Source organism: Ceratotherium simum, chromosome 29, assembly GCF_057802395.1.
Source record: "Ceratotherium simum simum isolate JZ-2026a chromosome 29, ASM5780239v1, whole genome shotgun sequence".
NCBI lineage: Eukaryota > Metazoa > Chordata > Mammalia > Perissodactyla > Rhinocerotidae > Ceratotherium > Ceratotherium simum.
Window position 1 is genome coordinate 12,039,339 of NC_141928.1, and position 26,863 is coordinate 12,066,201.

The following is a 26,863-nucleotide window of genomic DNA, read 5'->3' on the forward strand; positions in this document are numbered from 1 at the left end:
GAATTTGTGGATCCATTTGCGGAGATTCGTTGACATCTTAACAATATTGAGTCTACCAGTGAGTCAGCATAGGGTGTCTCTCAATTTATTTAGTCAATTTTCAGTTTACTTATTTTCTTTCTATAATGTTTTATAGTTGTAATAGTACAAATTTTGCAGTTCTTTGTTAAATGTATTCCTATGCATCTTATTCTTTTTGATATTATTGTAAATGGATTTTTTTTTTTTTTTTTGTGAGGAAGATCAGCCCTGTGCTAACATCTGCCAATCCTCCTCCTCCTTTTGCTGAGGAAGACTGGTCCTGGGCTAACATCCGTGCCCATCTTCCTCCACTTTATATGGGACGCCGTCACAGCATGGCTTGCCAAGCAGTGCGTCAGTGCGTGCCTGGGATCTGCACTGGCGAACCCCAGGCCACCGCAGTGGAGCGTGCGCGCTTAACCGCTTGTGCCACCGGGCCGGCCCCAAATGGAGTTTTCTTTTTTTTTTTTTTTAATTTTATTTATTTATTTTTCCCCCAAAGCCCCAGTAGATAGTTGTCTGTCATAGCTGCACATCCTTCTAGTTGCTGTATGTGGGACACTGCCTCAGCATGGCCGGAGAAGCCATGCGTCGGTGCGCGGCCGGGATCCGAACCCGGGCCGCCAGCAGCGGAGCACGTTCACTTAACCGCTAAGCCACGGGCCGGCCCTGGAATTTTCTTAATTTCATTATTTTATTGCTTATTGGTAGTGTATAGAAATAGAATTCACTTTTGTATATTGACCTTTTATCCTGCTGCAACTTTGCTGAACTAGTTTACTAGTTCTAATAGTTTTTTAGTGGTTTTCTTAGGGTTTTCTTTATCCAAGATTGTTTCATTTGCAAATAGAGATAGTTTTACTTTCTTTCTTTCCAATCTGGATGACTTCTATTTCTCTTACTTGCCTAATTGCCCTGGCTAAAACCTTCAATACAGTGTTGAATAGAAGTTGCAGGAGTGACTCTTCTTGTCTTATTCTTTATCTTAAAGGGAAACATTCAGCCTTTCACCTTCAAGTATAATATTAGCTATAGGTTTTTGTAGTGGCCCTTATCAGCTTGATGAAGTTCCTTTCTATTCTTAGTTTGTTGAGTGCTTTTTGTCATGAAAGGATGTTGGATTTTTGTCATGAAAGGATGTTGGATGTTGTCAGATGTGTTTTCTATGTCTGTTGAGGTGATCGTGTTATTTTGTTTTTATTCTTTTGATATGGTTTATTACATTAATTTATTTTTGGATGTTAAAGCAATCTTGCAGTCTTGGGATAAATATCACTTGGTCATGGTGTATAATTCTTTTTTATGTGTTGCTAGATTAGGTTTGCTGATATCTTGTTGAGGATTTTTGTGTTTCTGTAGTTTTCTTTGATGTTTTGTTTGATTTTGGTGTCAGCTTTAATACTGTACTCATAGAATGAGTTGGCAAGTTTTTCCTCCTATTCTAGTTTTTTGAAAGACTTTGTAAAGAATTGGTATTAACTATTCTTTAAATGTTTGGTAGAATTTACCAGTAAAGTTATGTGAGTCTGGGCTTTTTTGTTTGTTTTTTTGGTGGAAAATTTTGAAATTAGTAATTGAATCTCTACTTATTATAGGTCTTCAAATTTTCTGTTTCTTCTTGAGTCAGTTTTGGTAGTTTATGTTTTTCTAGGAAGTTGTTCATTTCATCTAAGTCGTCTAATTTGTTTGCATACATTTACTCACGGGATTGTCTTATAATCCTTTTTATTTCTGCAAATTTGATCCTCATGGTTTTTTCTTTTACTCCTCACGCAGTTTGTACTTTTAGCCACTGCAAACTAGTTGCCAACAACTAATGCTCTTCCTTTGTCTAAAATGCCTTTTCTTTCTCTATTTGAGGAATTACTGTTTATCTTTCAAGATAATTTTCTTCATATAGTCTTCCCTGGTTTCCAGGCAGACTTCATTTTCCTTCCTTTGAACTTCGGTGTACCTCTGCACTTCTGTCTTTGTGCTTGTTTCTTGCAAAGAGCAGCTCAGCATCCTATTCATCTCCTTTTCCCTCATGAGGAGCATGGGGCCTGATACATAATTGTTTCTTAGGAATTGCATGTTGAATAAATGAATGAGGTACAAAACGCTTCCTCTGAGCTCCCAACCCATTTGGATGCCTCAGAGGCATCTGAAATTCAAAATGTCTAAATCCTAACTCATGATCTCTCCATTAAGCCCCCCATTAACCCCAGTGAAGATCTTCCAGTGAGCAACACTTTTTTTTTTTTAAATCAAATTATGCAAGCTAGAAACCTACTGCCTTCATTCTGGTCACCTATCTTACTGCTCACCCTCCATATTCAATGTGACAGAAAAATTTGATTGATTTACCTATTTTTAAATCTAGATATTTCTTCCCATCTCAACTATCCCTATCCTAAAACTTATTCTCACGACTTTTTTTTTTTTTTTTTTTACTAGGTAACTCCTATTCCTTCAGCTCTTACCTCAGACGTAACATCCTCAGGGAAACCCTTTCAGATCACCAAAGTAAACGTGTTCCTTATACTGTATGCTCTTGTAGCACTTATCATACCTTGTAATTAAGTTACTTGTGTGATTACTAGTTTTCTGAGCTTCTCCACTGGACCTAAAACTCTGTGAGGGTAGGAGTACCTGCTATTTTCTTTACCACCAATGCTCATACTAAGAAGATTTAATAAATATTTATGGAATGAATGAACCATTGAAAATGAGATAATTCATGTGGAAATGCTTTTAAAATGAAAATTGCCAGAGAAACAGTCATTTTGATCCCATAACATTTAGAAAAACTGTGTTATTAGTTTATTGAATTTACAATTTTTTGTTTGGATGTAGAGAAATTCTAAATTCTAGTGGTATTTAAGGGTGGATCATCTTGCATAGATCCACTTATTGCTGATTAAGCTTTGTTTACTGGGATTATGGAATTGGTATAACAATAACAAAGCATAGGGTAAGGTCTCTCTGGAAAGTACTGTAATACTTCCTAAATGACAGCTTCTTGGTAATTATCACATTTGGTTTAAGATTTCACTTAGCTCAAAATGGGTTGCAGAAAGCCAGATCCTCGTATATATTCAAGTAAAGGTGATGACTTTCTTCATAATAGAGCAGAGATGAAATAGCTCCCACATTTGTTATTCTGAATGGAGCCTTGGGATGAAATTCCAAGCAGCAGAATGCCACTTAACATTCTGTATGCTATTTTGCTCTTTAGTAGTATAATTGTAAAATGAGGCAATAAAACTGGAGAGGATATAATATTTATACCTGTGCAGGCACTTCACATGATAAAATGTCACACGGGACTGTTTACTCCATGCTGGTTATTTGGATAATGCCCCACCTGCCTAGTGACAGGAGGTGCTGAGTCTTGCATAAATCTTGAAAAGAAGGTTAGGGTTAATATAGTGAATTTTTCAGCAGGAAAAGAGAATGCATCATATGTGATAATAATAATGGCTACTCTTTGAGCACTGTTTTTGTGCCACCACTGTACTGGGCCCTTGGGGACCAGAGAGGGACAAAAGAGAGAATTAATATCGCTGAGTACCTTCCATGTGTCAATTACTCTGCTACACACTTTACTTATAATATCTCTAAACCTTATAACAACTGTGCCAGGTAGATGGTGTTATCCCCATGTATATATGACTGACTCTTGTTTATCTCATAAAAAAAAATTCTAATGACCTCATTGGAGTTCTGTTATAATTATCATGTTAAAACTTTGTTGTGTATATATATATATTTTAGTTTAAATAATCTTTTTTTTTTTGAGACAAAAAAAGTTAATGAGAAGAGACAAAGAAACATCAAAGAGCTTTTTCCTCTGATTGCTGTGTTAGAACTTTTGCCTGAAAATAGGTTACATTCCTTCTGTTTTCAGCTGAATACTCATTAACTTTACATTTTAATGATGTCCAGGGCAAATTATACCATTTATGGTCAGTGCCTTAAAGGGATGCTTAAAGGGGACTTAAAAAAAAATTTTTTTTAAATGGTGGATATATTTATCCCAGGAATATAAATTGATGCAGAATTCTTAAAAAAATTAATAGAAAGACAAAAAACTCTTGAAACATGGGGTTGGTTTCCATTTCCAACTGCTATAAAACTTAATTCAGAGGAAACTATTTTCGGCTTAAAGTAAATTAGTCATTGAAGAGCATATTTATAATATTTGGGAGTATGTAACTGGCACCAATGTCCTACATTTATTTTTGAAAATAGTTTCAGTTCTCATTTACTTGGATTTAAATTCAATTTTACTGCTTAGCTTTAGAAATAATTGATAGGTGGTATATGCTCAATAGGAATAAATGAAGACAGCTTCTCCCAGTTATGAAAAAAAGCAAGGATGATTGAAATGCTAATATGTTGATAGACAGATTGTATTTGCACAAGAATGAGGGAATATGCTATACGGTGGTACTCTTCACAGGATTCCAAATTATTCAATTTAAAAGAATAATATGAACTGCAGAGCTGTCCTGTCATTGTAAGCTTTGAATGCTTAATTATTATTAGATGATAAATTAGAATAAAGTATCATGTTGTGTCAAATACTGTTTATTTCCTCAACAATTATTTGATAAGTGGATTAAGGGAAATTGGCCTGTTTGTTGAGGGAACTGTAATTATGGGGCTGCCCATCTAACATCAGGTGTTTTATAAGGTTTGTACTCCTGTTTTTTTAATGTGTTTAATTGAATCCCTTCAGTATGCCAGGCAATGGGCTAATGTCCTTGTTAAGGCTTTTTGAATGCAAGGAGTGGAAATTCACTAAAACTAGCTCAAGAAGGGTTGGGATAGAGGTGGAGGGGTGTGTTGTACAAGGAAGAATAGGAAGCAAAATGTAGCTGGATTTCATGAGGACAAACTAGAACTGGAAAGTCATGGACCCGGTGACTCCATCTCTTTCATCGTGGCTTTGCTCATTCTCCTTTTTTTCTCTACTGGCTTCCTTGGTTCACTTAGTACTAATCTTAATAATGGTTCAAATTGGCGTACTCAGTCTATATGATCTTTCAAGCTTGGCTTCCCATGGCTCACAGACACTTTCTGGTTGCTCTCAGCATAGTGTATGTGGCTCAGCCCAGGCCTTGGATGATCCCTGTGGTCACCCAGGTGTTATGCTACATTGCCTTTTCTGGGGGCCGTGGGTGAGCAGAGAGTGAAACATGTCTGAATGGGTAAGACATGGCCGTTGCCCACGTGTGGGCTTTTGTGGAGATGATAGCACACATAAAAATAATTTCTACTTAATGTGCTGAGGACTTCCCTATAAATAAAAATGTATGAACTACCTCAGTCATCTGCAGTATTTGGAAACTGAGGAAATGGTGGGAGGGTTTAGGGGTTACGTAACCGTTGAGGGCAGGTGACACGATTTTCTTTTGGAATGAGATTTGTAGGGTAAGACTCCCTAAGGGTCCAAATCCATAATTGGATTCTGCCTGCAATTATGCAAGGAAACTGAATTTAGAAAGAAAAATAAATTTTCTTAGTTGAGTTTTCTTTCCAGGTGCCACATTGAATGATTGGCAGAAATATCTAATGCAAGTTAAGGAAGTTTTTGTAATGTTTTGGGTTGGTCCATTGTGGCTAATGACTCATGATATGGCTATTTCCTTACTTGTCAGCATTTCAATTTTCTAATGACCTGGTTAAAGTACTAGTAGATTCTGCATTTGTGCCTCAATACTTATCACTGTTATCATCATTTTTCTTCCCTTATAATTGAATATTGAAATGGAGCAAAGTCAAAGGGTAGATAAGAGCGTAGATATGACAGCATTTGTTGAGCTTCTATTTGCTTTACATATGTACATGTATACCTTTATATTCATAGATGTGTGCGTATTTTTTCTTATTCTTCCTGGAGTCCACAAGGTATGAATTATTGTCCCCATTTTACAGCTGTTGCAAACCAATGCACACAGATAGTAAGTAATTTGCCCTAAGGTAATAAAGCTAGTAAGTAGTGGATTGGTGATTTGGTGCTAGGCCTGTTTCTTCCCAGTATACCATGCTGCCTCCTTAAAGAATACACCTATGTCTGTGACACCTCTGTTTAAGAGTAATGGTTCAGTTGTGTTCTGGAATGTTCAACTTCCATGTTAGAATAAAGTTTTGCTTCAGTATCGTTCAGTTAAAAGCATTAAGTTCTAGTTTAGGTACAGCCATTTATAAGCTGTGTGATGATAGGCTGTGTGACTTATTTTATTTTTTAATTTGTAAAATGGGATTATTAATGGAGCCCATCCTTGAGGCTGGTATGAGGAATATAATTTTATTTATTTATTTATTTTCCCCCCAAAGCCCCAGTAGACAGTTGTATGTCATAGTTGCACATCGTTCTAAGTTGCTGTATGTGGGACGCAGCCTCAGCATGGCTGGAGAAGTGGTACGTTGGTGTGCGCCCGGGATCCAAACCCGGGCCGCCAGCAGCGGAGCGCGAGCACTTAACTGCTAAGCCACGGGGCCGGCCCTGGTATGAGGAATAAAGAAGCTAGTACAGTTTTTTTGTCACAATATATGTTTCTGTAATGCAAATTCACTCATAGGCAGTTGGTAAAGAGAGAAATGGTGTCAGAATAATGTAGAAGTTGCATGGGTTTGTATGTTTTATGCTTCCAAGTTACATTAGCTGAATTCAAAGTTGACTAACACTGTTTTTCTCTGTCTTTCCATATGAGTGGATTTTCACCTTTCTTAATTTTTACCTTTTACCTTTTCCTGGGAGGTCTTTAGAAAGAGAGGTTCTGATCTTGAGGTTTGGGATGAGATTGGCATTGATAGGGTCAGGGCTCTCGAATTCTGCTTGTGGCCTTTCTTTATAGAAATCATATAGTTTTAAAAGATAATTTTAAAACAGTTTGTGTTTCAGTTTTCAGAAAAGCTATATATATGTAAATATGTATTCATGTTTTTACTCCTGGATAGGAGAATCTGGTTGCTTCTGGGTTGTGCTGAGCAACCAGACTATTTTAAAGTTGTGTTTTCTCCACCTCTAACTCGATCTGGTTTGTTGAAAGATGCTCATTCCTTTTGGGAGCAGGCAAGGGGGGCTAAATGTGGAGTATCTTTGTTGAGTGATGAGACACTGGTGTCTGCGAATGCAGCAGGGTGGTGTATCTCTTTGATTATTTTAATTGCAGAGAACTTAGGAATATAGGAAAACAGCATGTGTAGTCTAAGATACACAAGCTTTCCCCTCAGTTTGGAGTTTAAATCCTCGCCTTTCAATGGCCAGTAAACTGACTTGGGCAAGGCACTTAATCTTTCTGGATCTCAGTTTTCTCATCAATAATATGGAATTATTACCATCTGCCTCATAAGGTTGTTTTTGAGAATTTAATGGCATAAGAAATTTGATAAGAAGTATTCAGAGTGCCTCACTCGTAGTAGGTATTCAATAAATGTTTAGTAAGCAAACTATAGAAGATAACAGAAATATAGTTGTGGCCTGTTTTGTGCAATAAATATTCCAAAACATTTTATATCATTACTGTTTTTGTAAATTAGCCACTGTTAAATGAAACAGAAATGGAACTTCTTTTGAAAAAGTCTAGTCAATTTTGTAATGTGAATAAGTGACTATTTTATTTTTAAGACAGCATTAAAAATTATTTTAAAAAAACAATGTATACCTGTACAGAAATTTGTTACAATGCAATAATAGTATTTTAGTATTTCCTCAAACTTCGAATGAATAGTGTGTGATATTGTCACTTCAAAAAAAAATCCTATAATATGAAATATTATAAGACTTAGACCCAAAGTATAATACATTTTACCTACCTAGCTTTTGGGCCACTTTTCTTTTGGAAATTTTATTATATATCCTCTCCTTATTTTTTTGAAAACTGTATTATTTTTGGAAACTATATTCTTTTTTTTTTACCATATTTTTACTCATTATAATTTTATTTGAAAAAATTAGTGTTCCTTTTTTCCTCTTAGAAGCAGCCAAGTCTAGTGAATAAAAAACCTATAGTTAGGAAATTTACATGAGCTTGGCTGCACTGTTAACTCCCTGACTTCCTTCAGTCTTGTTAATTCATACGTGAACCCAGGGGTATTATGGCCCATTAGCCTTTCCTCACAGTTATTTTGTGAAAGTGCACAACTGATGTGAGAGTGTTGTGAACTCTTTGGAGACACAGTGCCTTGGACATACTGGAGTAAATTTTGTTTATGATCAGCATATAGCAAGCTGCCATAATCTGCCAGTGCCTTGTTTATGTAATTGTCAATAAAATTTCTGATTCAGCCAAGAATTTGTATTATTCTTGAAACTTAACATACCATATGCCCAGAGTCAAGAAGAAATAATAATGGTAACAGCTAAACGCCTACTGTGTGTCAGACACCTTGCTGGGTACTGTACAAATAGGATCTTTAATCCTTATAACTCTTCAAGATGGGGCATATTCATCATTTAATTGATGGAGGCTCAGAAAACTGTCCCCAACCACACTGCTTTTGCCAGGCTTTGTAGCTGGGGCTCTCCCCACTTTTATACCCCATATTCATAGAAACCACAATGGATCTTACGGAAATCAGAATGTATTTTGATGGAAAGTTAGTGATTCCTTTCTACTTATTTTTTTTGCTATTGAAATAAATGAAGTGTATTGTGGAGTGGTGCATTTTGAGAGTTTTTGCTGTAGAAAGGTTCTTAGATTTTCTCTAATCTTTTATGGAAATTGAGGAAAATTCAGAGATATCCAAAATAAAGAGTGAGGGAAATTAGTAGTTTGTGGGCAGAGTCTAGATTAACTAGACTTTTGGAAGGACCCTTTGATTTTTGAGTTTATTATTATGACTGGATATTTGTGTGTGGTGGGGGTGGGGAGGTGTGATTTGCGTGCTTGGCCCTAATAAAACTAGAGGGACAACAGATTTTTTTCCTCCATGATTGTATAGTTGAAAGCTTTCTTTTATCATTTTGCTGCCATATGTGTTTGTGAAAATCAGTTGCGTTGTAAAAATTCTTACTTCCTGGAAACGAGAAACCCATTCAGTAAGTGTCCCTACCCTGACCACTTCCTCTTCGTTATTTCTAAATGATAGTGCTGTTCTTGTAGCATTCCAGGCATTCATCTAGCTGGGATTCCTTTTTTCACATTTGCTATTTGGTGCATTTTCTCCTGTTTTATTTTGTTTCTTTGTCCTGATTAGGTCACCAAGTATAATAGAAAAGACATTTGCTTTGTTTTTTTCTCTAAAGCAAGTTATTTTAGAGGGAGAGTTTACCAGTGATAGGAGCTGTTTAGGTCCTAAGCGATTGATTTGTAATTAATGTTGCCTGGGCTCTTGCATGTTGACAGAATTGGTAACAGCTTGCAGTATTTTTTTTAATTCACTTTTCTTTTTGGTATTTTGACAATGTCATTCATATCTCATGAAAAAGTACCTCAGACAGGTTAAATTTGTTAAAACACGGAACGAAAAGGATGGAAGGAGACCCAGTGCTGCCTAGAAACCTTGATCTTTTGCCAAAGTATTTAAACAATTTAGTGTTTTGGTTTCCTAGCTCCAAGCTGCTTCTCAAATCCCTTGCTAATTAATCCAGTTAATGCTTTGTAGACTTACTATATGCAGTGCTTTGGCTTGCTCCTCTATCATTGAGAAGTCCGTTTTGTTTCTTGGAGCAAATCTACACTCTGTTCGGGTGCAGTGCTACGTGGGGCTTGCAGATGTGAGTACCATTTTTCATCTTTAAAACCCTTACCAGTGTGCATGTAAGTACATATATGTGCACATTCCCTGCCCCACATAGTACTTAAGCTCAAAATTTCAAGATAAAAAAATGACGCAAAATAGAAACTATAAATAGAAAATTGGTCTTTCACACCAAACTAAAGAACTGATCAGATGTCCCCTCTGGCACTTACAGTGTGAATTATGCAAATTATTTGACTTCTCTGAGCCTCAATTTCCTCATCTGTAAAATGGAGAGAATTATCCTATCTTCCTTATAGAGTTGTTGTTACAATACAATGATTATCTTAAATGCTTAGCAAGTGCCCAGCAGATGGTGGAAACTCAGTAAACGATGACTGCTTTTATTATTGTGTTGTAATCCGTATGTGTTGAACAAATCCTTTTGGTGCTTGTGAAATTTTGGAGGAGGTAGATTCCTTTCATCTATTTTGCTTTTGGCAAAGGAATTCCAAATATCTTGATTTGTGTCCAGGATATAAAAATCAAACACTCAACAGTAGTGATAATAAGGAACAACTGTATTCTGCTTAAAACTGTGGTTTTAAGACCCATTGACGTGAGTTATCAATACAAAGGATCTTTTTAAAGTTTGAAAGGTGAATTTCTCTCATTTGCCCACTCGAAATCTTAGGTACAGAAAAACGTATGGGCTATTTTTCCCCCCATTTAAATCAAACATGGAGGCAAATTCAGGAATCTTCACTGCTGGTGAAGCTGATGATGACTTTCTGCTAACCCATCTCTGAAATCCATATATTATGCCTTTTAAGCTCAGAGTATATCCGGGTGATTCAGAATTAATAGGGTCCCCATTTGATCATTACAGGAAATTTCACATTTTTTTCCTCCAAAGATTTTAGAGAAGAAAATTGGCTGACAAAACATATTACATTCTAATCTTTTTTCCGGCTCATCATTTTTGTTTTTATGTTTTAAAAAGCTTTATTTAAGCATACAGAGAGGAATATGAAGAAATCATAAGTTAACAACTTGATGAATTGTCACAAAGTTAAAAACATCCATGTAACTCCCACCCCCAGGTGAAGAAATAGAACATTACTACCATCTTGCAAACCATCCTTATGTGTCCTTCTAATTATCACCCCCTCCATTCTCCCTAAAGAGAACCATTAGCTTAACTTCTAATAGCATTGATCATTTTTGCCTGTTTTTGAACATGTATGTGGAATCATATAAATAGAGCCATGAGTGTATTTATTTTTTCACTTGGTTTCTTTTGCTCAACATTAAATTGATGAGATTATCCTTGTGTGGTCCTATGGCTTGCTCATTTCATTCATTGCTATATGGTATTCCATTCTATAAATATGCCATAATTGATCCATCGTTCTGTCTATAGACATTAATGTTTCCCCTTTATTTTTCGCTATTTTGAATAATGTGGCCATATGTCATTATTGTGAATATATCTGGTGCCTATGTACTCACATTTCTGTTAATATAGTTAGGAGTGAAATTGCTAGGTCATAGTATATGTGTATGTTTAACTTTAGCCTAAAATGCCAAGCAGTTTTCCAATGTGGTTGAATCAATTTGCATCCCATCTACTATGTGTGAGAGTTCCCGTGGCTCATGTCTTCACCAACACTTAATATTAAAAGTCTTTTCAATTTTAGCCATTCTGGATGGTATTTCATTTTGGTTTTAATTTGCATTTTTCTGATTACATCATGGTGTACTTTAACGTGTTCCTCTCTCCTTTGTATTTTCTGCAAATTGGCTGTTGAGTCCAAAGGTTTGATTAGAATCATGTTTGATCCCTTTGTCAAGACATGGGGGGGGTGTGTTTTTTCATGTGGAGGCACATAGTGTCAGCTATCGCTCTTTTTATGTTAACAACTGTTGTTGCTCACTGTCTAGATCCATTAATTTATTAGTAGGAATGCTTTGACAAAGAGGCACTATCCCTTGTCTACTATTTGTTAAATGTGTTACTGTTCATAGATAAAAGCAGGATAAATCATTGTTTCTTTACACTTATTTACCGGTTTTCAGAATAATGAATTAGTTTGTATTTTCCTGCTTCTTTGCATGCCTGGTAATCTTTAATGCCAGCGATAGAGAATTTTACCTTGTTGGGTGTTGGATATTTTTGTATTTCTATAAATATTCTTCACCTTTGTTCTGGGACAGTTAATTTGCTTGGAAACAATTTGATCCTTTTGGGTCTTGCTTTTAAGATTTGTTAAAGCCAAGCAGTATTTAATCTGGGACTAATTATTCCCCACTACTGAGGCAAGACACTTCTTTATACTCTACCTAGTGCCCAGTGAAGCGTGAGTATTTTTCCAGTCTAGCTGGGAGGAAATAGTCACCATTCTTGGACTTGTCTCAGTGTGGGCACTGTTCCCTCTAATATTCTCAGGTGATTCTTTCCCCATCCATGGGTAGTTTTTCAACATGCATGTGCGGATTAGCACTGTCCTGAATATTCAAGGGGGACTTCTGAAGATTTCCGCAGTTCTCTGTGCAGCTCTTTTCTCTTTGGTACTCTGCCCTGCTAACTCTAGCCACTTTGCTGTCTCTTGACCCCCCCAGCTATGTCTCTTCAACTCAGGGAGTCTTGTGGGATCCTCCTGGCTTCACCCTGCTGTGCCTTGGCCTGGAAACTTTCTTTAGGCAGCAAGCCAGTGCGGTTGTAGGCTTATTACTTCACTTGTTTCTCATTCTCAGAGACCACTGTCCTTCATTTCTAGCGTCTTGAAAATTGTTGTTTTATGTTTGTTTGTTTTTGTTCTTTTTTTTTTTCTATTGTTGAGGCAAGAGATAAATCCTGTCTTTGTTACTATTCCATCTTGGCCCAAAGCCAAGTAATTTTACTAACATTTCTTGGTGTTGGATGTTCTAGGTCAGTATTCTCAGGTACTTGGTGTGGTTTTTTAATATGTAATTTCGAGTCTTTTTTTTTTAATTTTAAGATGTTTCTTGTAATTATATTTTTTTAATATTTGTTTCCGTGCTTTTGGTTTCCTCTTTTTGTCTTTTATTATGCATCTGTTTGATTTTCTTTGCCTCTCTTCAATATTTGCTACTTTAATTTGAATCCTTTTTATCTATTTCCTCATTTCTTTTGGACTTCCGCCCCCCCCCCCTTTTCCCTTTCATTTCTCCTCAGGCATTATCTGCTTGTTTGTTTTTGTGCTTTTTCTAATTAGTTTTCATATCTGAAATGATTTTTTCTTTTAATTCTAGTTCTTTCCTGAGTTCACTACCTCATTTGTACATTTCTGTAATTCTGACTTCTGTTGTTCTTTCATGTCTTGTACAATTTTCTTAATGTATCTTAACTATTTTGAAATAGAAAGTTATAGTTTTGATTATTTTGTGGTCATGTTTTTCCTGCATGCCTTCATTGTCTGTAGGGATATTAGTCTGAATCTTATTCTGATTTCTCTTATTGTAACTTCCTCTGGGATTTTACCTTAACACTTTTTTGTTGCTCATTTATATGTGAAATTAATTTTCCTGAACTTTTAGAAGGAGGAGTGGTTAGGTAGCTTTTATACCTTCACTGAGCTCTGTCTTCTTTTGTTTTCGTGTGGTAGTTAAAAGTATATAATGATTTGCTACCCAATCCTAATCTTTCCTGGCTCTGTTCTCTTCTGCCAGTTTTATATGAACCTTCTCTTTGCTTCCCCTCTATTTTCTCTGTTCAATTTTGATTCCACTTCCAATAGTTTCCCTTCAGTGTAAGGTCTTATCCTGGAAGAGAGCACTACATGAGGATTTAGAGTTTCAAAAACTCTGCTGCTGTCCCTGAGCCTTCTTCCCAGAATATCACTTTCATCTTGGTATTTTCATTGGGTATAAAAATCTAGTCTGGCAGTTTGTTTTTTTTCCCCCAGAATCTTAAAAATATTATCTCATTGTCTTCTGGCTTCCATTGTTTCTACTGGAAAGTCAGCTGTAAGTCTTATTGTTGTTCCTTTAGTGGTAAATTTTCCTTTTTTTGGCTTCTTCTAAGGTTTTCTTATTTATCTTTTGTTTTCAACAGTTGTACTGTGTTGTATTTTTTTGTATTTGTCCTGTTTGAGGTTTGGAGTGTTTCTTGAACCCAGGGTTTGATTTTTTTACATTAATTTTGAATAATTCTCACCGTTATTAATAACGTAACTATTGCTTGTAACCCTATTCTCTTCTTTTTCTTTTTCTCCTGGGAATTCAGTTAGGTGTGTTAGACCTATTCACAGTGGATCATATATTTCTTATTCTTTCTTTTCTCTTTTCTGATCTTTTTGGGCTTAATTTGGATATTTTCTTCTGGCCTATCTACCAGTTTGCTAATTCTTCTCTTCAACTAATCTAATTTTCTGTTAAACCTGTCCATTGAGTTATTAATTAGTTATATTTCCAGCTCTAAAATCTCAATTCTTTATCATTTCTAAGTTTCTGCACAATTCTTCCCCTTTTCTGTCTTCCTTCTTCCCTCCCTCCCTTCTTTCCTTCCTTCCTTCCCTCCCCCCTTCCTCTCTTTCTCTTTATTTCTCATATTAAGCAAAGTTATTTTAGTGTCTATGTCTTTTAACACCATTATCTGAATCTCTTCCGGGTCTGTTTCTATTGCCTGTGGGACCCTTTAGTTTTTGGTCACCTTTCTTTTGTACTTGTTTTCTTGATTATTTTTTGTTGAGTGGCAATTATTGTATATTCAAAACTGTAGATATATTTTGAGGCCTAGGATAAGGATTTATGTTTATTTTTGGTATTTAGGCTAGGAGCACTAGCAATCTCCCATCCTTGCACCCCATGTTTTCTTCTTTCCCAATCAGAGATTTAGATGATTTGAAGATGGGCTTCAGTCTCTGTGATGATTCATATATTTCCTTTTCACTTTAGTCATAGGATGTTATTATTAAGGGTCCAAACCCAAAGCCTGAGGTGCTTTCTGGGACCTCCTCCCTTTTATGGTCCCTGAATTCTAGTTTTGTCCTCTTAACCTGTTGGTGATTTGAAAACTCTGATTAGCTTTTAGCCTCTTACTTGCCTCTCCTGGAATCAGCCCCCATCTTTAAGAGAAATGTGGCCTCAAATGCTAGAATAATTTTTTTTTTTGAAGATTTCTTCTCCTGGATCTTGGCTCAGTGTAATTTGATACTTTTTGGGTATTCTTTGATGCCTTTGAACAGTTGTGTTTTTTTTATATTTTATTCATCTGTTCTATTTTTTTCTGAATAGGAACATTGATCTAAATCTTAGTTCACCTTAACTAGAATGGAAATCCAGCTAGCTTTTTTAAAAGGAGCCCTTTTTTCAGGCATTGGTTTAAGTTTGTTATAATGTCTCATAATCATAATGTTTCCTCTTGCAGGAAGATGATACTATCCCTATTTTCCTTATGAGGAAACTGATGCCTGAACACATTAATGAAGTTGTCTAAGGTCACAACAAAATCTTGCCCTTGAGGCCCTAAAAAATCCTGTTCTAGGCCACCTTCTCTTTCAGACCTTGGACCTTAGGGTTACAGTACCTTGATTTTACATGGGAAGTACACAGGAAATCTAAGTGATGGAGAAACGAGTCCAAATAGGATGAGTATTTTGTGGGTGTATATATGTAATGTAGACTACAGAAAAACTATAATTAATTTTATATGCGTGAATAATTGGAAGTGAATCCTCCCACACAATTAGTTGTATTTAGCTATTTTTCAATGGAAAAATCATTTTCCAAGTATTTGCCATATATTACAAGCTTTGATTTCTTGTTAAATCTCTCTCTATATATGTAAAATTTTAAGTCCATACTGTATGATTAATCATGAGTTTTTCAGAATTATAGAAATTATTTTCCAGCTTTAAGTTTAAATTATTTTTTATTTCTAGAGTCCTACTTTATACCTTGTTATCTGTTTCCATACTGCTTTGGAACATATTCAGTTTGAAAGAGGAATTTTTAAAGTACTTTTTGATAGACCTCCAACTAAGAGAATCTAGTTGGTGTTTGAGCCTCACATCTGATGAATGAGTGAGAAGGTTGTCCACAGGATTTCTGCCAAAGTTGGAGGGTGCTGGCGACGTGACAGATGGGATATCAGGCAATGGTAGAGAACAGAAATGGATTAGATGGGGATCCAAGGGAAGATGGAATATTGAACCAAGCCTGAGGGGCAAGATAAGAATGAAAAGAGGAGAGCTAGTCTTGAGAACCTTAGCCAAGAGAATCAAGAGTAGCATGGAATATGGTGTGAGGAATGGTTTGATACAAGTAGTCTGGAAGTAAGGTGAAGAAGAGGAAATGTGTGCTGCAACAGTGGCTGGTGGGTAATGGGGAGAACATGGTGGCCTAGAGGAGCTTTTCTGGCCCAGGTATTTGGAAATAATGTTTTAGAGTCTATAGTTCACATCAAGAATCTTCTGTATTAATAAACTTTCCCTAGGTTATGCTGCCTTAACAAATTAACAGAAGGGAGACTGAAGTCTCAGTGGCTGAGAAAAACAAGTTTCCCACAGTACGTTTTGGTTGTAGCTCTGCTCTAGAGTCAGCTTTGTATCTCACTCAGGGACTCAAGCTGAAGGAGCAGCCCTCATCTGGGACATGTCTTTCTCATGGTGGAAAGAAAAGAGAAGCGGAGTTGTGATGGCCTGTCAAGCTTTGGCTGTGAATTGGCACAGGTCACTTGCATTCACATTTCTTTGGCCTCTACTACTTCCACAGAGAAGGGCACTGCAAGTCACATGCCAACAGGCAGGGATGTATAATTCTCTCCAGAAAGGAGCAGTGCAAAATTGGGTACAAAATTACAATCAACCACATTTTCCTTTCCAGATGAGACTTTCATGTGATAAGTGCACAGTCTTGTAGAATTAGAGCCAATTTACCTTATTTCAATTGATTCTAGGACACATTTTCTCTCATAGTTTAATGTCTGAAATAATGATGCATCTTACAATAGATGGGTATTACAGTCACTGCAAGCCAGACAGCTGTTGTGATGTCATTGCCTAGGCATGGAAGCACTTGGCTGTTAGTCTTGGTGGTACGGATTGGACACCTGCAACTATTGACGTTTCAAGACCATTTGAGAAAGAAATATGAGTCTTGATATTATCTGAAAACTTTCTGTTGATGTTCTCTAGTAAGATGAGCTTCCATTACAGGATGGGTGTCAGCAGCTTGACAAAAAGCCTCGGAGCCAATAGTGGAGCATTTAATTTTTTTTTTTTTGGAAAAGCTGCGTCACCAAGTACTCCTGGTAGCGCAAGGGATGATATTGTATAGAAAAACTTTGACTGAAGACTCGGAGTTAAAAGGTGATTCAGAAGAGTTGCTCTCTGAATGTGAAGAAGTTTTGGGAATACTTTCACTAATCTATTGTGCTTATATTTTATGAGTATGCGTGCATACTTTTTATGTATGCATAGTAGTGCATGCATAAAAAAATCTGTTTTAAAGAACTGAGTAAGTGTAAGTTAATGTTACATGATAAGAAACCATTGTGCTATAATTTAATTTCCCCTCCTTTTTTTTGGGATAGTACTGGACTGATGATATATCTTACTCTCAATGGCTTTTTAGATTCTTTGAAATATGATAACTTGCTACTTGCACACTTAAAATAGGTTCAGTATTTATTGGATAAATGGAGCCAAGTTTTCTTTCTTAGAAGGCCTTCTTACATATATAACTTGAGGTTAACTTTGAACTAACTTTATTCATTCTAGTTTTAAATAAGATTTATAAAATATGGGCTAGCATTACCAATGTTCTTGAACTGAAATTTCATTTCATTCTTTGGTACCACACAGTGAAGTTAACATTTGTCTCCAAAAAGGTAAACTTTTGTTAAGGAGGTGAGTTTTGTTTTATTTTCTAATTATTTAACCTTTTACTGGAGTAGATGGTGAAACCTTCTCTTTTGAAACAAAGTTACAGTTTATAGTAGTACCTGAGATATAGATTGGGAGGTGTCCTGGTGTCAGAAAAAAATTGGACGGAATGTGTAAGCACCCATCTGGAAGAGTATTTTTGCCATTTTGACATCTTCCCTTCGTTCACTTTCTGGCCCTCTCAGTGTTGAAGTGACCTATGTGTTTTGAATTTGAATTATATACATTGTAAAAAAAAAAAAAGTTAATGATATGTAATCTCGTGGTGATTTTTCCAAACCTAAAACCTTTTGATTTATCAGCAAATCGAGTACATACCTTCTTCACATTGCATTCAGCAAACCACTGATGAGGCATTGTAGAATTACAAAGATGAATTGAGCATTGCTCTGCCTTCAGAGAACTTTTAATTTCTTTTTGGCAGGTGATTGGGAGTTAAAGGTATTGATATCCCCCCTCTGGATTTGAGTGGCGCTGTGGTTTAGAGGTTAAGAGCATAAGTTTTGGAGTCTGTCTAGATCTGAGTTTAAATCCTGGTGCTGCTCTTTGTCAACTTCTGCAAGGTACTTCACCTCTCTAAGCCTCCGCTTCTCCAGTACGGTTGTTGTTGTGAGTACTTAGCACATTGTAGAAGTCCATAACTGTTAGCTGATGCTGTATTGTATTCATCGTCACCATCATAATTCTCGTCTTCATTTAAGTGTTGTGAAAGAACTTTGAATTGGGTGTCAAATAGACCAGGCAGGATTCCATTCTGCCTCTGACATTTATTAGGTGTGTGATAGCACACTGTCTACTCCATGGCTCCTCTTGAATTTCTCCTTATAAGCATCTCAAGCTGAATTTAGGATCTTTCCCCCAGATTTGTTCCTTCTACAGCTTTCTCATCTTAGAGTTATTTCTACCAGAAACCTGGGAGTCTTTCTCATCCTCTCTGCCTTGGTCGCTCTTCTCATTCACTCACCCTTCACGTCCAATCCTGCCTCTTATCTCCAGTCTGCTAACTTCTCTTGCCCTCCATGGCCATCACGTGTGGCAAAGTCTGCACCATTTCTCACTCAGACTACAACTGTAGCTGCCTATTTAAACATGTATGCCGCTTTGCCTAGTTCCAGTTCATTCTCCGCAGAACAGCTAGAGTAATCACTGGAAAACTTACCTGTTCCTCTTCCCTACCTCTCACTCCTTCTCGTTCAAAACTTCTCAGTGGCTTCCTTTTACACCTGAAGAAAGTCCAGAGTCCTTAATGTGCCTCCTGAGACTCTGCATGGCTCGGCACCAGACTCCTTTTCTGGCTTCATTTCCCACTGGCCTTCTTTTATTTCTTCTTTTGGCCTCAATTCCTTCCTGCCTCAAGTCGGCCTGTAGTCAGTGCTGTTCCCTCTGCCCACACCACTTTGCTTTTCCCTACGTTTGTCTAATTCCTTTGCATCCTTGAAGTCTGTGCTCAGGTGATAATTCTTTCCGGAAGTCTTTTTTAATCTCTCTGTTTAAGTTGGGTCTCTGTTATATGCTCTCATAGCGTGCCATGCTTTTTCTTTGTAGCATTCACTTCCCATTTAATATCTTTCTTCCGTGGACTCTTGAGGGCATAGACTGTAGGTGTTTTGTTCACTGCTCAGTTATTCCCAGAGTTTAGCACAGTGCCTGACACATGGTAAGTACTCAGTAAATATTTGTTAAAAGGATGTGTATTTGTTGGAATGAATGAACATTACCTGCCTAATAGGGTTGTGCGAAAATTAAATTAGGACACAAATGGTATCTTATTGCGTATTATGTGGCACACAGTGGGTTTGTGGTATTAGTTCCTTTCTTTCTTCTTTTTTCCCGTACATCCTAAGCAATAAGAAAGGCCTACTAGTAGTTTTCAAACCATAGGTTGTTACCCACTAGTGGGTAATGAAATCAATTTAGTGGGTCTTGAAGTGAATTTTAAAAAATGAAGTGGAATAGAATAGCAATTATTGGAGAAAATAACATATAGTAGGGAAAAGTATTGTTTCCTGAAGCTTTTGGTCTTGTGGGTGTATGTATGTATCAGGTGAAGACAGAATATTTCTTAATGTGGATAATGGGTAAAAAAGTTTGAGCGCCACTGTTGTAGCTATAGCTACAACATAGTGTAGCCTCTAGGCAACACTGTATTTCAGTTAGGGCAGCTAAATAAGGATATGTCCAGTTCTTAGAGAAATGTAATTCTGTGTACCCTTGCTGACTTGTTACACTGTTCAAGGCCATAGACTCTTCCTCAGGCATCAATGCCATCACCAAAACTTCTGGGATTGGGCCGGCCCCGTGGTTGAGTGCGTGTGCTTCGATGCTGGCAGCCCAGGTTCGGATCCCAGGCTTGCACTGACGCACCGCTTGTCAGACCATGCTGTGGCGGTGTCCCACATAAAGTGGAGGAAGGTGGGCACCGGGCCGGTCCCGTGGTTTAGCGGATAAGTGCGCGCACTCTGCTGCTGGTGGCCCAGGTTCGGATCCTGGGTGTGCACCGATGCACCGCTTGTCTGGCCACGCTGAGTCCGCGTCCCACATACAGCAACTAGAAGGATGTGCAACTATGACATACAACTATCTACTGGGGCTTTGGGGGAAAAAAAGAAAGAAATAAAATTATAAAAAAAAACAAAAGATGGGCACAGATGTTAGCTCAGGGCTGATCTTCCTCACACACACAAAAGATATATATATACTAAAAAAAACTTCTGGGATTACTAATTTTTCCCCTTTATGTAGAGTCTGTATCTATCTATTTCTAACCTGTATAAGTTTTTGAAAGTAATTTTTACTTCTGTATGTTGCATACCATGGCCTTTTCCACTGTATTGAAAAGATATTCCAATATTATTAATATTTGTTATGATGACATCTGTCTTATATAAACTATATAATGATGTTAATATTATATTATGTCTGTCATAATGACATTCTCTAATAGCTCAAATTACTGCTCTTATTAAATTTTATTGCCCTATGTTGGGTCATAGAATATGTTGGGTCATAGAAAGACAGACCTAGACAAAAGAAAACCAAAGCATTTAACAATTAAGACAATAATAGTTATGATTGTGGTAGCTTGGTAAGTGATTTCTTTTTCCCATGAATTTTTTAAATATAGGTTTGGTAAACATTTTTGTATCTGAACTACAATTTTCTTCTTTAAGGCCAGTGGTCAGTTGCAGACCTTTGATGCTGTTGGCTTTCTCAGCGTTAATCATTGTTTTATACTCCAGTCTCAGAGGATGCATAAATTATGATAACAGAAACAAGGGGAGGGCTGGAGCTATGGTTGCTGCTGCATTATTGTGTCCGCTGGGAGGGTATTTTGTGTGCTTGTCCTCTGCAGATTGTTGGGCTGAGGAACTGGATCCTGTCCCCTGCAAAGCTAGAGACAACAATGAATTTTAAAAGGCACGAGAAAGCAGTCCTGTTAAGCGGTCTGTTTGGAACTCTTATAGACTTGATAGAACAAAATTTTTCTGGGGATCTTATGAAATCTCATGCAAGCATAGATTGTCTCCTTCCTTGTAGTTAATGTGTTTTGTAGGTATTAGTGGCAAATGCTCAAATAATACAAATTGTTACTTCTGATCCACCATAAGAAAAGACTGTGGTCAAGTCACAGAGTCCAGTTTTCACATTTTCTTATTACAGATTTCTGTCAGCCATTGCAGACTGGGAGTTAAATGCTGTCCTCTTTGTATAACAGGAGCTAAACAATGGTTTCTTGTTCATTCTTTACATTTTTTTCATTTTAAAAGTGGCATTTATTTTGGAAAATTTGGGAAATAAAACATTTAAAATGCAGTATAAAAATATCCCGACATTCAGAGATAATTCCTGTTATTATGTATATTTTTCAGTCTATTGTCTGTTTATACATAAGAGAGTACTGCATGTATTTTTTCTGATGAATTTGAGATGAAATTAATATTTTTAAGGAAAATAGACATTATCAAAGTAAATGAAGAACAGGTAGAAAACTTACCTGGAACAATAATATTCATGGAGGAATTTGATAAAGTTGTCAAAACACTATTCCTAAAAAGTTGCCAGTTCCAGATGGTTTAGCTAGTCAGTATTCACATCTTTGCAGAGGATGCCTGTGCTATTTAAACTGTTCTAAAATATGTTTCTCAATGGCATGCACATTTTACTAAGTTGTTATAACCCACATGCAAAAATGTTAGGACAAAATGATAAGATAAAAAAGAAAAGTACAGACCAATCTTATTTGTCACAAGGAAACAGATGTGGATAATTGGGGATAGTGCTGTGGCTCCAGCCATTTTTTGAAATCCCACAGGAAAGTCAATTTTGTATGTTTTGAATATAAAATTCTATTATATTGTTCACTCTGGATATAAATAACTTACAAATTAAAACTCTAATCCTACAAAAGATTATCACATGTAAGATATAGAAAACAGAAATAAAAAAAAATTTTCGGTTATCTATTGCTGCCTAGAAAAATCACCCCAAAACTTAGTTACTTAAACAACACTGATTTATTATTTCTCATGCTTCTGTGGATTGGCTGGGCTCTCCTTCTGCTCCACGAGGTGTTGGCTGGAGTTGCTCGTTCAGCTGGGAGCTGAAACGTTCAAGATGGCTTCTCTCCTGTGTCTCACACTTCTCCTGGGTGGCTGGAACAGCTGGGGCCTGGCTGGGCCTTTCTCTGTCCATGTGACCTCTCTTCCTTCAGAAGTCCAACCTGAGATACATGGCAGCCAGATCCCAAAAGGATGAAAGCAGAAGCTGCCAAGCCTCTAAGGCCTAGGCCCCAAAGTGGCTCAGTGTAATTTCTGCTGCATTCTGTTGTTCAAAGCAAGTTGCGAAGTCAGCCTGATTAAAGGAGAGCGGAAACAGACTCCATGGCTTAGTGGGAGAAGTGGCATGTGCCAAAGGGATGGGACCGATTGTTGGTGACATCTTTGAAGACATCTACCATATTAGCTTAAAGAACATTAAGCTAGAACATTACTAAGGCCTTGAAGCCCTCTGTGTGCTCCTTCCCTGCATCTGCCCTTCTATTTACCATAAATGTAAGCATCTTGGGGTCGGCCCCGTGGTGTAGCAGTTAAGTGCATGCGCTCCACTGCTGGCGGCCCGGGTTCAGATCCCTGACACGCACCGATGCACCGCTTGTCAGGCCATGCTGTGGCGGTGTCCCATATAAAGTGGAGGAAGATGGGCATAGATGTTAGCCCAGGGCCAGTCTTCCTCAGCAAAAAGAGGAGGATTGGCAGATGTTAGCTCAGGGCTGATCTTCCTCACCAAAAATCAATCAATCAATAAATAAATAGATATAAGTATCTCTAAATAATGTATTTAGTTTGCATAATTGATATGAATCTATTTATTAAAATAATATTTTAAGTTTCAATTTAGAATACCTACATTGAAGATTATTTGTAAAACTCAGAAAAGCAAAAACAAAAAAACTTAAATAGCTTCTAATCCCAATTCCTGGGTATAATCATTAGTAACATTTTGGAATATGTTAACACATGTGGAAACACCCCACTTTATACCAAATATTTCTTGTTCTCTGAATCTCTTTGTTTCTTGAATTTGGGTGGCAAGGGCTACTGTGTTATGTGAATCTATAATATGTGGTTCCTGATTTTTGGATGACAAAGCAAGAACTTGGATTTGAGAGAGATTCATCTAAGCATTTATTTGACTGTTAGGATGGTTAGAGTTTGGATGATAGTGAGGATACCTCTGTGTGTGTATGCGTGTGCATGTGTACGTTCATGTATTTGTATGGTGTGTAATTGTATGCAAAGGAGGCAGAGGATTGTATAGCTGCTCTTTAAGATTTGGCTTGGAGAAATAGTCTCAGTAGACAGTTGTTAAATACTATTCTGCCACAGTTCTCAAACTTTAGTGTGCATGACAGTCACTTGGGGAGCTTGTGAAAGAACAGCTTGCTAGACCGCATGCCCAGAGTTTGATTAAGTAGGTCTGGTGTGTTGTATTTTCTTCTAGTGAACTTGTTTTTTTTTTTTTTTTTTTTTTTTGCTGAGGAAGATTCGCCCTGAGTTAACATCCGTTGCCAATCTTACTCTTTTTGCTTGAGGAAGATTCTCCCTGAGCTAACATCTGTGCCACCTTTCCTCTATTTTGTATGTGGGTTGCTGCCACAGCATGGCCGCCGACGAGTGGTGTGGGTCCGTGCCTGGGAACTGGACGTAGGCTGCTGAAGTGGAACGTGCCGAACTTAACCACTAGGCCACGAGACTGGCCCTGATGAACTTGGATTTTTAACAAGTTTCTAAGTGAGATGATTCTACTGGCCCAGGGACCATACATTGAGAACTTCTGTTTTACAATATGATTTTTAATGGATGTATTGTAGTTCATCATATAAATTTATCATAATTTATTTAGTCAATCCCTTATAAGACAGTTAGAATGTCTGGTCTTGCTATTATAAGCAATATGATAATGATGATCATTATGTACATTTATTAGCATTTCCTTCTAATGTATTTCTAGAAGTTGAATTACCTGGTCAAAGGGCTGGCACATTCTTAAGGCCTTTAGTATGTAATGCCTAATCATATTTCAGAGGACTGTATCCGTTATATTCCAACTAGGAAAATATGAGAGATTTAAATGAATATTCCAAAGTCTCTGAGGAAAGTTTCCAAAGGGGACTCCCAAAATAATTTAACATTGAAATAAGTGTATTGCCTCGTTAAGGTTATTATTTTGTGACGGTAATACTCATTTGGATGTAAAAATTCCAATATATTAAAAAGTTGATCAACTTATATTACTGTTACACCTTGCATATGGATGATGAGCATTTTTAAGTGTATGTTTTCAGATAAAAGGATATAATCTTCCTCAAACCTCCCAAAATGTGGACCAATATGCTATTTATCATTTATAATCTCCTACAGTGAAATATCTCTAATTTTACTTTTCCTATTGTAATTTGGTATAAAGATGAGTTATCTTTCAAAGCAATTTGAGGGAAGGTAATAATCTCTGATCTTGAAGGCCAAAGGTTGCGTTTGAATCTTGTCCTTGCCACTTACTTTGTGACCTCATTAATCATCTAAGCTCTAAACCTCAACTTTGTCATTTCTGACATGATGATAGTAATTCTTGGGGTTGTGGGTATTTCTGGAACAGGCAGTATTGTCTTGCTGTAGCCCATGGAGTTCTGCCAGAGGTGATCTGCTCCCTCGAGCCTTGAGGGAGGGTCATAGGTGAGAGAGCAGTTAGCTGTCTATAGCTCTTTCCATCTGAGGGGCCATGTTTTTGCCCCTGAGAAGGTGTAGGGATAGAGTTAGCTGGGGACTGATGAGTATTACTGTCTTTGTTTCTTTTCCTCTTTTACATAGCCACTATCTTCCTTTAACTTTTTCACTGGATTGTTTTGAGGATTTATGAATTCTAAAGTGTGTGAAAGCTCTTTGAAAAATGTACAGTTCTTTGTGAACTCAAAAATAACATGATGTTTAGCTCTATTCAAGAGACTATGGAAATGAATCACTCAGTGGCCCCCAAGGGTAGTGTTAGAGGGCCACGTAATTATTTATATTCCTCCAATTGTTTTATGATATTTGTTACAGATTTTGTTATAGATATTTGCCACAGATTTTTGATGTATCAAACATTCCCAACTTAAGAAAGAGTCATATTAAATAAGTTTGTAAAATACTCATTTGGAATTATAAATCTCCTTAGAAACAGCTTCATCCACAGCATTTAACTTCTCAGATTAGCCCATAAAGTCTATTTCACCCATTTTTTTTTTTGTGTGTCGAGAGCTTGGTGCAGATGAAAGTTTGGGCTTTGGAGTCCTACAAACTTGAGTTAAAATCTTGGCTCTGTTACTTAATAGCTGCATAACCTTGGGGAAATCAGTTAACCTCTAAGATTTAGTTTCTTCATCTGTAAATTAAGAATCATAGTGCTGGGCCGGCCCTGTGGCTTGGTGGTTAAGTGCGCGCGCTGCGATGCTGGTGGCCCGGGTTCGGATCCGGGGTGCGCATCGAGGCACCGCTTCTCCGTTCATCCTGAGGCCGAGTCCCACATACAGCAACTAGAAGGATGTGCAGCTACGACATACAACTATCCACTGGGGCTTTGGGGGGAAAAAAAAAAAAAAATAAAATAAAGAATCATAGTGCTTATCTCAGAAGATTGTTGTGAAGATTAAAAAAGAAAATATTAAATCAGTTTGGGGCCCATTGCCAAATAGATCCTCAATAACTGTTTTCTTTCTCTTTATCCTCTGAATATATTGCTGTAAGTTTTCCTATTCTTTTGAATTATTACAGCAGTTTTGCTCTTTTGCTAGATTGCTAGATTGTCCAGGAAGACTAAATTATAGATATGTTTTAGCCTCCTCGTATTGTTAGATGTTATATAATAGAGGAGAATAAAGTCAGTTTGGAAAATTAGGTGATAACAATGTGTATCTTTAGGAATTCTCTTGGCAAACATGCTTTTAATAAATTAAAACAATTTCCCCCTTTTGAGGGAGGGGTTAGTAGAAGTTATTCCTGATCTGCAGCACAATGGCTGTCAGCCATAACTGACTCTCTGATCCTTTTTAAATTAGATTTGTTCAGCGTGTTGCAGTTGTCCATAGTCATGCAAATTTATCAAAGCAGTTATGTGGTCAAATTTGTATTTGGGGGGTGTCAGATTTTACACATTTGCTGATTATCTAGTTAGGAATACTGCTTATGCTGGTCAATGGTTCCTGCTGATTTGAAAACAGAAGGTGCATCTGTAGACAGTGCTTAGATTGTATAAAATCGGTTGCATTAGCATCTGACGCTGTAGGAGAGCAAATTATATCTTGAACGAATAATTGTAAAGAATACAGCTGTTTGTGATATCTTTGTTATGATGGTACTGTTTTATTTCCATCATCTTAGTTTCAATAAGATTTAATTTCCTGCTTAACCACATCACTTCTTTTCTAGTGGGATTTGGTCTTTTATGGGTTGGATTGCTTTTAGTTTTATATTTTTAATGCAGAAGATTCTCAGCGTTAGGAATTCCTTTAAGGAATTTTAATTTATTTGTTTTCAGCTGAAGTTGGAATCATTGCGTAACTCACAAAAGTATCATTCAATGAATAAGATCTAACTGATCAGTTTTACAAATATTTTATTAGTATTAATATTATTCCAATTACTGCAGTTTTAGTTTTTTTGTTTACATATTTTTAAGGTAGCATCACTTGGACACAGGAAACTAGTGTGCATTGTTCTGTTAAT

General features: G+C 36.9%; 1 protein-coding gene across 7 annotated transcripts in view; it reads left to right on the top strand.

Annotated features, from left to right (window-relative positions):
• DENND1A (DENN domain containing 1A) overlaps window positions 1-26,863 on the top strand; it is a 504,435-nt gene that overhangs the window by 66,969 nt on the left and 410,603 nt on the right. The window lies entirely within an intron of this gene.